Source organism: Oryzias latipes, chromosome 19 (assembly GCF_002234675.1).
Source record: "Oryzias latipes chromosome 19, ASM223467v1".
Taxonomy (NCBI): domain Eukaryota; kingdom Metazoa; phylum Chordata; class Actinopteri; order Beloniformes; family Adrianichthyidae; genus Oryzias; species Oryzias latipes.
In genome coordinates, this window is record NC_019877.2 from 9,096,113 (window position 1) to 9,110,865 (window position 14,753).

The window sequence follows — 14,753 nt, forward strand, 5'->3', positions numbered from 1 at the left end:
CTATATTTAACTCTATAACAGTTGTTTTTTAGACCTGAAAAAACCTTTAGCTTAGTTATCTTCTGCTCAAAACACATACAGTAAAGTTAAGATTTGGTTATTTTTTGTGGTAGTTTTGCAGAAAATATGGAAAAACTAAAAGGATGCGAAGACACTCAGCTTTTTTATAAAGTGTATGCAGGGTCCTCTCATTGTGCTGCAGACTTCAAAGGCTTTACAAGCTTTCTATATGCAAGAGATCTATATTCAGCCTCAGCATCCTCCAGCCCAGTGTAACTCACTCATGCATACGCTTGTTGCTGCTGTCTGAAGCAGAGTGGCACCCAGCATTTTGCAGCATGCACACCATCACTTTTGGATAATGGTTAGCTAATTTGTTTAGTTTTATTTTGGTGTCTCAGAGTCTCCGCATGACTTGAAGGTAAAAACAAAAACAAAGGGGAGCAATGAATCTAAGCGGAACCTCCCCCCTGGCCACTTTCTAAACATTACTTCAATTTGAAACACTTGCTTGGCGTGTTAAATTGGCATTTGCCTCGCCGGGGCATGCACAAACACGCATTCATCAATCCCTGTACCCCCCTCATGGTCCCCCTCTTCATCTGTTTCCCACTGGCAATCTCCCTTTCTGCTCCAAGTTCCCCCATCTTCCTTCATTTCTCACACTGCCTCCTCCCTTGCTCAGTCCCATTTCCCTTTTGCAATTCCCCCCGTGTCTGCTTCTCTACTGTGGGCTACACCACCTACTCACATGGATGCATCTGCGTCATTCTTCCCATGCAAACACGTCAGACCTACTTAAAGATCCTGTGGGGATGAGTCTCACTGATAATGCACCATCATGCATAGTGATTCAAGGTGTTAAGGGGAAGAAATGTCCAGGGGAAAATGAAAGGCGAAAAGGGAAATGGGATGCAGAAATTTTGGGGTAGTACTTAAAGTTGCTAAATGGTCTGAACTGGATGGAAAGTAGTGTGTGAGGAGATAACTGTTTTTACTCACCATCTAAGAAAGTGTGCACAGACATCCACACCAACCTTTAACATTTATAAAATAAAACACAAACTTTCAGTGCACTTTGGCAAAGGTTTTCACACAACTTCTTTAGGCTGAAAATAGAATTACTAAAAGAGTGATACTTTTTAAAGAAAAACGAAATAAAGCTTTACGGGGGCTTTATAGCATTTGCTAAATTCCCTATCAGGAGATAAGGAGACCTGATTGGCAGGAGAGAACAGCATGTGGGACGATGAATAAAAAATTATATTACATTTTATGTCCTAAGTGGGAGGTGTGAAATTTAAAATGGTGTTCCATAACAGGATAAAACACATCAGAGAAGACAGGGGGATTTATTGGGTGTGTCATGATGAGCAAAGTATGTAAGAAAGATGGACACCAGGTCAGTTCATTTGACCTAGTTATTGTATTAAGTTAATCTGAAACAAGATTTTTTTGCTCCCTTGTTTTCACTTATTTGAAGGCCCTCAAAGTTGTCGTGGATTGTCCATCCTATGATCCATTTTCTATACCCTCTATCTCAGTCTACCCAGCTATTGTCGAGGTGAAGGTGGGGTAAACCCCGGGTTGGAAAGGGGTGGTGCCCAGAGAGCAGGTTTTTAGAGAATTCTCAGAAATAAATGGTTTAAAATACAGCATTGTTTTCTTTTCTTTTTTTTGTGAGGAAGGAAAATTATATTACACCTAAAAGCTCAAAAAGTAGATTTTTCAGGATATAGACCCTTTCAGGGGAATGGGGGGGGGGGGCACAGGTAAGAATTAATTGTTTGTTTTTTAATTAGTTTCTATCCGGAAGTCAAATAATTTCTCTTAGGACTTATCTCATAATTTTAAACTTTAAATAACCCTGTCCTCTGTATCAGACCGTAACAAATACCAGTTCAACTGACTTTGCAGAAAAAGTGGGTTCTGTAGAGACATGCAAAACCACTGAAGGGGTTTCACTTTTATGATAATCTAGGGCAATGCTGAGTGGATTGAAGTTAAAGAGCTAATAAGACAGCTGTTAAGGGACTGCATTTGCATGAACTCATAAAAATTGAGCAGTGCATAGATTATTTACAGAGGCAACTCGAAAATGACTCAGGATCTCTATCCAAGTTTTGTAAATTTTACTGAGCTCCGCTGGGGTTGATATGTAAACAGCTGCTATTGACAGTTGTGTGCAAACAGACTCTTCCTCCTCATTTGTATTCTTTTGCTTAATACAGGTTTGTTGCTGCATGGCCACAGGCCCAACAGTTCCTATAAAACTTTTTGTTTTTTTTAAAAAAAAGCCACTTATATTTTGTATGGTTAATTAATTATCCATGAGCAAATTCCAAACAGATTTTCGTTTTGCTTTAAAAGGCTTTAAAAAAATAAATGCCTTGAATGATCAAGTCAGATAAGTATAAGGAAAAGCTTTTCAAACATTGCACTTTTTCTGAGGAGTTATTGACTTTACAAAGACATCACATAAGCAGCTTTTTGCGGAGGGGCGTTCAAATCCTAAATGCCAAAGCCAACCAATTATTGCTGTGGGATGCACCACTCATTATCTTCCTCTTTCTTATCTTCTTCTAAAAAAAAAAGCTAGCAATTGAGAAAATAGAGAAGCTGTAGCTACAAATCTCAATCTTGTTGTGATGCAGAGATTTAAAATGAGTCTGACAATTTTTTGTTCTGAAAGTTAAAAAATGGAGATTCATTTAGGATAGGATTCTGAAAGGATATTCTTTCATGGAGTGTTGTGTTTGCTCTTGTTATTTGCCAAAAATTGCCAGTTAATGGGCATTTTATATCACACTGAGGTGTTTACATCACTGTCTGCGTCAGAGATGCCTCACTCTGCCAAAGATGGAACCCATAAAATCCACCAGTTATTAAAAAGTGGCTAAAATTACTCCCTGCACTCTCTGCCATGGTATCTAAACAGGGAACTGAGTTATTTTCTGAAGGCTGTGCACAAAATAACTCAGTTAGGAAAAGTCTAGCACCCAAAATGTCCTATTGAACTTTAGATATGTCAAAAAAACCCTGATATAAAATATTTTTCTCTTTGTTTTTCAAAGCATTGAAAATTGTTTCGTTTCACATTATTACTTTACATTTGACATTTTCCTCTTTAACTTATTTTGTGTACTTTAGATCACACGTGTTACTAAAGAGCAGTGGCTCACAGATGAAGCACCATCTGTCATTGGCAGACAGATTGGCACTGATTGTGATGAGCAACTATAAATATGATAAAGACATATGTGATGGAAATGCACACCGTCTGCAGACATCTTAAAGAATACTGTACAGTGAATTTTACTTCACATTCAGGGATGTCAATATTCTGGAACAAGTCTAGGGTCCAATCACAGAAAAAAAAGGATCCCAAAAGGAAAAACTGTCATAATTTAGGCACTCAAACATCACACTCTTGATCAGACCTTCATTTACTGCTCAGTGTTCTAGATAATCTATTTCCCTGATGCCCTGAGCAGCCTCATTCTTCAGCTGGGGATTGCACACTGGAGCAACAGGCTGAAGCCAGCTGTGGCTCTATAGCATTTATGTCCATCTTCCACATCCTAGTCTGACCTGGGAAACAGGCCTTTGGGACAGCAAACAAACCAGATGTGCTCACGAGTCAGTGGTCCAAGATCTACGGTGAGTGTGTGACTTTTGTGGAGCAGCTGAATATGCAGCTGTCTCACTCATTAATGTTGTAATTTCTCATGGAGGGATTTCGGAGGTAAATACTTGAAATGAAGCGTAAACATTCTCCTGTGTTTTTCAGTAGTAAAAGAGTCAAGTGAAAGCGTGTTACTGTTTAAAACTACATAAAGCCTGAGTCACAACTGCCCTTACGGATCAATACAATCTGTCTGGGAAAACCTGTATGTGGCGAAATGTCAAGGACGCAGACCGCTCAGTGAAGCCAGAAAACAAACATTTTCACGCACATTTTTTTACACGCATCCTGCGAGCGACAAATCCTAGTGAACACACAAGAGTAAAGTAAGAGGGAAGTAGGTGAGACGCAGGCACAACCTACCTTTTTTTGACCCCCCTGAAACCTTTACACTATGCAGAGACCATTAGTCCTGTTCACATCATCAGTGCACGTTTCTTGCGTGCAGCTTGACAGTTAGAAATTAGGAAATTAGACAATGAGAGCCTAGTTTGTGTGGATATCCAACAGATACCTGCACATCCTGGGCGTGCAGCATTTGCATGTGGTCAGTAAACACAGTATTCATGCCTGTCTTACGGCATGAGGGCATCGTATGACATCATCACTCATACTTCAAAATACATTTGCGACACGCACACAATCCTGAGTTTCTTTTCAGTGGCACCACGAAAAAAAATCCTTCAAAAGCTTGAAAAAATGGCAACATTTCAATTTCCTATGATAATGAATGACCGACTAAACTCATAGATAATTAACAACATTTAAAACTTCTTTGCACATTTGGACTTTTCAAGAGCGGGCTTTGAATGTTATGACAGCAAATGAGGGATGATCCTTATAGCACAGTCGATAGAAGTGGTTCTGCTTGGTTCATCTAATGCAAAGTTAACGTATTTAAAACAAACTATCTGATATTTTAAAGACCAACTCAGATCGTCTTTAATTTGTTTTAAAAGCGGCCTCAGAGTTTTGTTTTTTTTAAATTATGGTTACGTAGTTTTTAGACAAAACTCTAGAACAAAGTTTCTGTAAAGCCACAGTATAAATGTGTCTCTGAGTTGTGGGCAAGACCAGTAGGGCAGAGCAACCCCGCCCCACTTCCCCTTCCCGTTGCTGGGAGCTTGGAGCTTGGAGCTAGGACGTTGTGGCCCGCCCAGCGTTTAGAAAAATGCTTAAAGAACATATTAAAAACACCAAAAACATTTTTCATCAGGCCTTCAAGGCATGGTAAGTTGACCTTAGTAACTGTAAAGGTCTTCAAGATGGCACGAATGCAAATGACAATCAAACCTATTTATAGATTATTCGAAATAAACTGTGCACAAGAGGTTGAGGAAAAACATTTTTAAAATAAAGTTATGTAAAGAAAACATATTTTTTTCTCCGATGCCATACTCCTCGAGTCCTGTAAGCATTTATTCTCATACAGACCCCTACAAAAAAAATTCAGACTTACAAGGCATGCAGTCTCCACATTCTCAAATGGAAGTGTTTTTGCTTTTTTAGGAAACTTTATGAATAAATAAACACAATCGTCATGCAGCAAACTGTGCTGGGAGATGACAAGTGTGCTTAATGAAACATGAACAGCATGCATATTTGAGACACTCTTTATTGTGGGCTGAATTAGGTACTGGAAATCTGCTGTTTTAGTTTTAGCAGCTAACAGCAGTCATGGCATAAGAGTTGCACACATAAAAATAGAGAAAAGTGGCAATCAAAGTAGTCTGTGGGACTAATTTGACCCCAAATTGCAAGCTTGTGTTTATAGTGAGAAAATGACTCCATCTGTGTTTTTTTTTTGTTCTGAACAACCAGATGTTTTCTATATGAGGACCTTTCTAACAGGGCGGCCTTCGGTTTAATTTGACCAGCGCAGCTCAGTACAGAGCAGTGACTGTATATGCAGACATGTTGAACTGTGAAACTTGTGAGCAGGATGGAAATCCATCAAAGCTGTGTTCCTGAGGGAAAGTGTCTGCCAATGTTCTCAGACCTGCTGCGATCGTTTTCTGCAAAGGCAGCAGCCAATCCCAGCTGCAGCTGTGAACAATTTCCCCAAAATGGGGACCAATCAGTCATCAGAGCATCAGAGTCGGACTGAACTATTGATTCCTACTTGCAGCTCAAGGGCTACAAACATAAAAAAGAACCTGACCTTTGCTGTTTTTTCACGTTACAAAACCCACACATCAACTTGGTGCAAATGAATTTTTTGTTGCCATAGTTTTTTGTTTTGCGTTTTTAAGCAAACTGAGTTTTTTGTAAAATGTTTGAGGACAATATAAAAGTAGAACAAATATTTTCCTTATTCAAAGAAAAAAGAATGGTTTAATACTTTATTCTTCATAGCCAGTGGTGACTTCCAGTAAAAATCTGCTATTTACGCTTTCAAGGATTGTTTGTATGCATTATCATTCATACATTGTCTCAAATTGCATTATTTAAAAAGTGGCTATGTGAAATCCTTGAGTGCATGCAATAAAACCTGCTGTGGAAAACAATGAGATGACACACACATGAAAAGCTCTTTAACTGGAAGAAGACGTTCCTGGTCGATTAATCCAAGATCAGCTCGCCTTCAAGTCAGACCTAAAGCACAAAAGGCCTCCAACAAAGACGGTTGTCTCAGTTTGTTTTTCCAAAGGTCGTCATCATTAGCGTGGCAGTCAGAAATAACTTGCCTCTGTTGCAAATAGTGAGATAACAGAGGGGCGGGCAAAGATTGTGAGGAGAAAGAAGGTTTTCCAGGCTAACTGTGGTAACGTTTCATGCATAGCGGATCAGCACACACTGTGCTGTGTCTGTGCACTTTGTGCCGGCAGAAGCAGTCTCTGTGGGCAGCTGTGAGGAAATTAACAGTGTCTAAAACGAAAATATGGAAGCATCTGTCCCCAGTAGATCTGTTAGAAGGGGCATGAAAGAAAACACAAAGACTGAATGCAGGTGTTTTTTCTTAATCATTTCATCTTTTTTGTGTCTCCAAGTCAAAGAGCAGAGTTTTTACTTAGTGATTTTACAGTTAGTGTCCCTAAACATCTGTTGTGCAATGACCAAACTGTAGTATATCGTCTTGACATTCTCCCATAACACGTTTATTCATGGGCGCATGACACATAAATAGTCCAGCTCCACTCCGATTCTGGAACACGGCAATAAAATCTGAGGTGGTTCCTCTCCAAACTATAAATTCCATCTTTAATTATGATTACCCACTCAAGCAGAAAAATTCCCTGCTGAACCGCTCATGATCTGAAACAAGCTCCGTGAAGAGAAGACGACGAAGGTGATGATGGAAAATTATGGCCAAAAGGCACAATAACTCATATAGAATATTACATCTATAAAAAAATCATGGTCCTTTTCTTCTCTCTGGGCTTTTTAACTGTATTTTGGAGACGTTCACAGGAATGAAGGGGACACAGTTTATTCAGATTTAAATATAAATCAAATTGCTTTATTCTAGTGACCCAATTGCTGACATGCCTGCAGCTAATAGATGCTCGTTTTGCTTTTGGCTTTTTTCGTGTGCAATGTCACAGTAGATGTGCACAGACCTCACACTCTTCTTGTTAAATGTCAAAGAGAAGAGTAGGTGTCAGAAAGTGTGAATCATTCACTGCACATGCAGGTTTGAACACAAACCCTTTTAAATAAGGATTAGCAATTAGGGTTCAAAAGGTGATTTAAATGAAATAAAACCAAAATCTTTCTAAAAAAAATAACATGTAAACCATTGATATTTATTGTCTTTGCTGATGATTCTTGTTACTGTAGACATTATTGAGCTATGTATATTTAAACAAGCTGCATAAAACAAGGAGTTTGAAGCACTGCATGTTACAAACAGCTCCTCTAGTCTGTTACTTTAGCACAATTACAACTATATGTTTTGTTATATTGTGTAACCAACATTACATGATTCAACATGAAATCTTTTTACATGTTTTTACTGTTGTGCTTTCGTTCTTTAGTTTTGTTTGTATTTTTTTTATTTCAAACATTTTAACAATTAGAATACAATCTATATGATACAAACAACAAATAATTATAATACAGGAATGCAAAATGCAAAACTTGTTTGGAAAGGAACAGGCAGATGCTTAGTTGATTGAAACCTGCCATTTCAAAAATTATATTATTATTCCATCAACATACCATATAATATGATATTTATAATTACAATTTAAAAATAATTATCATGTTCATCAGCTTCATCTGTATATTATAATAATAATAATAATAATAATAATAATAATAATAATAACGTTTTTATACATGGCTACCATGTTTCTTTGCTTGATATTGTTAACATCCCAATAATTATATTTAACCATCCTAGTATTTATCCTATGTTCTTGTATTGAGCACAGACCATATAATTTAAACTGTTTTAAACTTTTATTTTTTTCCCTTTGTTTTTGTTCAAACCCCAGACTATGCCAAATTTTTGTTACACACACACATGGGAAATTCCTCATGATTTGTTCATAACCCTCAACATGTGTGAATTTTCTGCAAACACAAACGATTTGAAAATCTTATTTAGCAACAAATATGCTCTTTATGATATTCTTACTACTTGATATTTTAACTAGGTGCATAAAAAGTGGATTAGTATGCCTCAAGTAGCATATTTTGTGGATGATCTGGGCTAGCTTGTAATTCCTAGTGTAAAATTTGAATAACATAACATAACCAAATCTAAGCGTAGAATTGTCGATTTAAAGCGCAGCTGGATACTTTTGAAAGGATGAAGGTAGAGTTCTGAGTCATTATTTTAAAAAAATCTTTTAAAGGACAGTAATTTATCTCTGTGTTGTTAAACTAATCACCGTAAATCTGTTGTGAATAAATGTTTATGGCTTGGACTTATAGGAGCTGACAGGATTTTGGAAATTCTTTGAAGTTGCCGCATCTCTGCATTACTTTTTGGCCCAGTTTCGTCCATTTCATGGATATATTTGTCTGGGCGAAAATAGGCCAGAACCTTCCCAAAAGCCTCTGCATGTAGACAGGAATTAGATTTATTACCCAGGATGTCCCACAGGGGAGCATTGTCCCATGCCCTGTTAAGGCAGAATCGATGAAACCTTGGAGTGGAGAGAAGAGCAGAAAAGCAAGGAGACGTAACAGCTATTTTGGATTACAAAGCACCTGGGGACAGTGAGAACATCTTGTAATGAAAGTGTGGGAGAAAACAGACAGGGGTTTGCAAGTTTCTTTGAACCTTTTGCATAAAGTAAATATGAGCCTCAGAGATTTGAAGTTTCAAATACTATATAGATGGGGCTGAAGAGATTAATGAAAAATGTATTAAATTGTCTAAAATATGAAAAAAGCAAAGTTGAATTAAACTTCAGATGTCTGAAAGACTTCAAGAAAACAAGATGTTTTCATTGCTAACCTTAACACAGAATGTCATAAAATAATTTTAACAATAGTTTTAATGCACAGAATAAGACTCGTGCCTTTTATTTTCATAGTTCTCATACGAGTATTGATTCAGCAAATATACCTGCTTGCAATACATATAATTTTACACAAAACAATGCTTCTAAGCGGCACCAATTGCATGAAATTGTACTGACTTCCTGTCTCACATGTCTGCACCCCTGGAGTGTTGTGAAGTGGAGCAAAGAAAACAGGGATGTGTGCTGGTTCATAATGGAGGCAACTTGGCTAATGAAGACATGTAGGACAGCTGTAAATGTGGGAATTTGCATGCATCTAGGTTATACTTCCTGCATATATTTAGTCATTTAATTATTTGCCAAGAAAATTCAGTTCTGCTTAAACAAAAGAGTTAACATTTTTTAGGGAACAAACCTTAAATTAGAAATGATTTAAAGAAAAAAAAAAACACCAAAAAAAGATCTTGGATTGACTTTTTCTTGGATTCAGAATTTATTTGTCATCATTACAACTTAATAAAAAAAAAGTTAAATGCTTCTAAATTTCAGAGAAAATCTTTTTGATTAAATTGAGAAGAACAATCCTCTGAATAAACCTTCTCAACACTCCTGCTGTGTTAGTGCTGCTTTATTCTATCGAGAGCTTGAGGGCTTTGCTGACTCTGATGTTGCTCTGACTTCTCTGTTCATCCATGCCACTGCTAGAACTGCTTCCGGCACTCAGAATACCGCGGCAGCACCAAAGCAATATTATTTTAGGGTGCTTCATTTTTCCGGGATCAAGTGCTTACATTTTGTAATCCCATTTGTCTAAATTTCTAATTGTAGATTTAGCTTTAAAATAATAGGAAAATTGGCTGCAGCAAGTTTAGTTTAGGAGGTTTATGTCAAATCTATGTGAAATACTCATATTCCCATTGCCAGAGTTTTTAAAAAAAGTTTTTTTTTTCCACTTTTATCAGCAGAACCACTTTCCTTTCTGTCATGAGTTAAGTTTAAAAGCTGCCCAAGTGTTTGTGGACTGTGGAGTCCATCTTCTATACTCTTGAAAAAGAAAATTCCACGGTTAGGTCATTACTGCTGGAAAAATCCTAAAAGGTACTGCCTCGGATCTTCCACAGCAAGTTGTTTTTTGTCAAAAGTCTCCTTGTGTCTCAGAAGTTCTTCTCAAAAGAAAGTTTGGAAAGTGTTTGAATAAATTGCTGATAGAAACACAGTGGAGGGGAATGGTCCCTTTGCCCCTTTTGCACAACAGTGACAGACCAGGTTCTTTTTCTGTTTTTAGATGTTGTTTTCTCCAACTGTTCTTTATCAGAAAAAGCAAGAATAGATTTGTCCTTTCCCTTTATCCAAACTGAAAATGGAAGGCATTAAATATTTCTTTCCCATCTGGTAGGTCTATTTTTTAATAAGAAATCTTTTGGAAGAAACAAACGTTTCTTCAGAAATTAGTATTTTTTTGAATGCTTTTTGCCATGTTAACTTGAGGCAGGTATTAAAGGGCAGCAGGAAGCAAAATACTGCTTCGTGATCTTTACTCGGCTAATTGCAACCTTTGATTCCTCAAAGGTAGCTAAAAGGTAACTTAGGGCAGAAATGACTCAATACCTGCCCTACATTAACATTTTTAGGATAAGAACTTTATCTTAAGTGACCTAACCAAAATCGTCTTCAGATTCTGAAGTGCAGCAGTAGAAAAAACTGTGATGGAAGCATGAAGGTCTTTGATCAATAGTTGCATGCAAGGGGGGTACACGGCTTTGTCCGCATCTCTGATTCTCTTTTCGACGGTTCTTGCAGGGGTAGGAAAAAGCCAGCTAGGATTTGATTTAGGTAAATGACTACATCTTCTCTGGAATCATCATTTTTTTGTACATTTGATTACTTTTTGGAGTTTCCTTGTTTGTTTTTATATGTTGGAAAAGTGTCAAGACTCCTAATCTGACACATGATTCCAAGACGGAGCTCTACTATTAGGTCACAGAGAAGTTTTGCAAAACTATAAGGGATCAGTTTATGGTAAAAAAAAAAAAAAAGCTGTGAGAAGAATTAGAAAAAGAATGAATAATTTCCAAATTTATTAGGATTAAGAGATGTAAGTGCAAAACAAATATGTTCATTTATCTCAGAAAGCCATGTTTGCATATTTGGATTTTTTTGATTAATCGTTTATAACATTTGTTTGGGGTTTCTCAAAGGGTGTTGAGTTGATCTGCTTGCTTAAATCTTTATGTACAACACATTTTTACACGAGATAACTTTAGAGGAAAAAGACTGAACAAAAAACTGGATGATTAGGTAAACAATAAGGATTTGGTGGGAAAAAAATGCAAGAAAAGGGAGTGGGGATGAACTTTTAATTTCAAACAAAAAAGGTTGAAATTGCAAGAAGATGCTTGCAGAAGAGGGTGAAAGTTAGACCTAAAATATTGAAAACTTTTTGGTCCAAGTATTCTCAGAGTGGTACAAAAAAGAACAATCTGTCAGTCGATAGCTGGAAAATGAGAGAAAAAAAGTGCCATATGGTGATGGGATGATGGGCTTCAGCTGTATGCTTCAAGGAACCTGAGCCTACAGGAGCCAGAAACAGAGAAGATCACAAAAAATAGAGTGAAAACCAGAAGTGGAACAATGAAAAACCTGCTACTGCTCCAAAATTTAAATGTTGGTACAAAATATGGTATTCACGTGTAGATGTTAACACTGCTATTTACAAATGGAGCAGGGCTGCCTGTTTTTAACAAGGATCCCATGTTGATACAACTCAATGGCGGCTTCAAACATTCACAAAGTCATTCATTGTTTCTGTATTTTAGACTCCAATAGACTAGTTAAGCAGCCATTTAAGGTCCCCCACTGTACAGGCAGACACTTACAGACAGCTGGCTCATGTTTGTGTACATACAGCACATATGTAGGTCAGGTGTTCCACTGTCACTGGTTACCATGGGAACTGAGTCTCAAATATGAGAACAATCTCCCAGAGAAATCAACTTGTGGCCAAAGCTCACACTTGAACTGCTCTTGGCGTTAAACTCTTTATCCATCAGATAATCTGAGAATATGAATATAAAAGAAAGCAAACATGAAAGGGTTAGGAAGAGTCTCTTTGAAAAGAAAAAAAAAGAGGGAAAATGAGGCTTCACTTTAGATAAATAATCCAACACACATCTGGCCATAGCTGCAATTCAAATATACCACAAATCTGTTTAGATAAATGTAAAAGAAATGCTAAAAATTAATCCTGCTTTTTGACCTAGAATATAATCTATGCCTCCAGCTGTTTATAAATGCCTCTACATTACCTAAGGCAATTGAATCAAACACAAACAGAATTCTCCCGGGCTGTCTGTCTCCGCCAGTTTCCCTTCAAAGCACAGTCTTAGTCACACACAGAAACATGCAAACAAATTTGCACATTTATGGCCAGAGCATGCAATTGCAGTTAGTTGGCGATGCGTGTGGAATCGCAATAAGGCACTTTAGGTGCTTTTTTGTGTCAAAAAAGGAAGGGAGGGATAAGCTATATAAGGCTTCCTCTGTACTTGTAAGGCCAAAAGGAAGGAAAAGGAGAATAAGGAGAGGATAGGTTGAAAGAGCACCCCCCCACCACCACCACATTATTCATCAATGTCAAAGACTCCTCTCAGCTCCTGGGAGACCTACACATGTGGAGCAGAATGACATACATGGATTGTGGTTTTTTTTGTCCTGCACTCGTCATGCTTTTTCTTACCATGTCATTAATTGATTTTACAGTGGTTTACCAGCACTTTAAGGGATTGCAGCCTCTGTCCTCCTCGTCCCACTTCTTTCCCCTGTAAAAGCATACAAAGCCCGGCTCTGTCCTCAAACTGTCCCAGTTTTTCTGTCTGTCCAGACTAATGAGGTGAAAAATTAGCTTGCGGCATATCAACAAGGCTTTTAGGGTCAGCAGCATGCAACTCATCTTTGGTGTGAGCTGCAAATAATTTTGAAAGAATATGTGGGATGATCATCTCTGAGAAGACAAGTGTAAGGCTGCATGCTGATCTGTCAGAACACTCAAAGAGTCCACACATTCTTAAAGATCTAAAAAAAAAAAACCTCATAGTTTAGAATCATCACTTGAATCCTGATTGTTGCACAAACTTCAACAGCATCCTCTGGAACATCACCTTAACTTTATAAGAGTTTCGTTAAATTCCAGTCAGGTTCAGTTGATTTTAAAATCTTAGTGTTAATCTAGGAGCATTTAAGATTTAAGATCAACTTTATTGATCCCTGTAGGGAAATTCAGGAAATTCAGCCCATTGCATGGACAGGTGGTCTTTGTGGCCTCTTTGACCCAAAAAGTCTGTACAAGACAGGTCTAAAACTTGCACTGCTGCAGCCCCCACATTGTGGAAAGCTCTGTCCCCCTCCCTGCATGTTGCAGACTCGGTTTGGAGTTTAAAAGTAGCTGAACACTGGCCTAAATAATTGTTTTGAGCTACTTTATTGTTTGATTCTGATTTACTCGTCTTATTGCTGTGCTTTTATAATGTTGTACTATTGACATGTTGTACTATTGTAATAGATTTTCATCAATGAAAGATGTTTCATTAAACAAACTGATTTACTTATTTATTTATCCAAGTTACACCTCTTATCCAAAAAGCTTTTTGGATAAGAGGTGAAGTGTCTTCTAATTTTAAAAACTAAGTCCAGATGACAGCCCCTAAACCTACTACTATGATGGAATCAACCTAGATGAATGAGAGTCTTCATAGACATTATCCAAAAAAAAAGAAAAAAGCTAATTATGTCAGGAATTATGAACAAAAAGTGATAGGAAAGTGTGTTTCGGCTCAGTTAATCAGGGATTTTCAAACTGTTTTTTTTTACCAGAGTTAAGTTCAAAACTTGATCATGCATGTTGTAAATAATGGTAAAAAATTTCTGTAGCTTTGATGTCTCTTTAATTATTGATTTCTTCCACTGAATCATAATTGCTTTCTCATATATTCATAAATGATCTTTAGCTGTGTAAAAGTTATGCTTTTTCTTTTCTATTTTATATGTGCTGTGTCCTTTTTAGGTTCAGAGTGAGGATCGGCTCCCTCCCACCTGTCACTGGGCATTAGTCCACTCTGGACAAGCTGGCAGTCCATCACAAAGAAATGTGACTTCCCGTTTTGGGGACAGCAACATCCAACGGTGTCAAAAAATCAACCTTGATAGGGAAATAGCTAGGACCTGAGAGATGAACAATTGTGAATTTATCAAGGGTCAAATAAAAGGAGACCATGGGACACGTAGGACGATCCACTGAAAACTGAACCTTGTTCATCCAAAAAATTTAAAAGATGGGAAATTACACTTAAAAAGGAGAAATGTTAAAGAGGCTAAAATCACTTTATTTAATATTGTAGCATCGTATCAGATCGATATCAGAAATGAATAAAACCAACAGAATGATGCACAGCTGGTTTGAAAAAAAACAACCTGAAACACAACAGGGGAAAAAACACAATAATGCTCCATTTCAATTTAAAAGAAATCCCATCTTGGTGTCAATTACTTCTGAATTAAATTGATGACCTGGCCTTGATTTGGGGGCATTAGAAGCAATGTGTTTTGTCCGCTAATATTTTTCGGTTTCATTTACAATCTACTTAAATGTATAATTT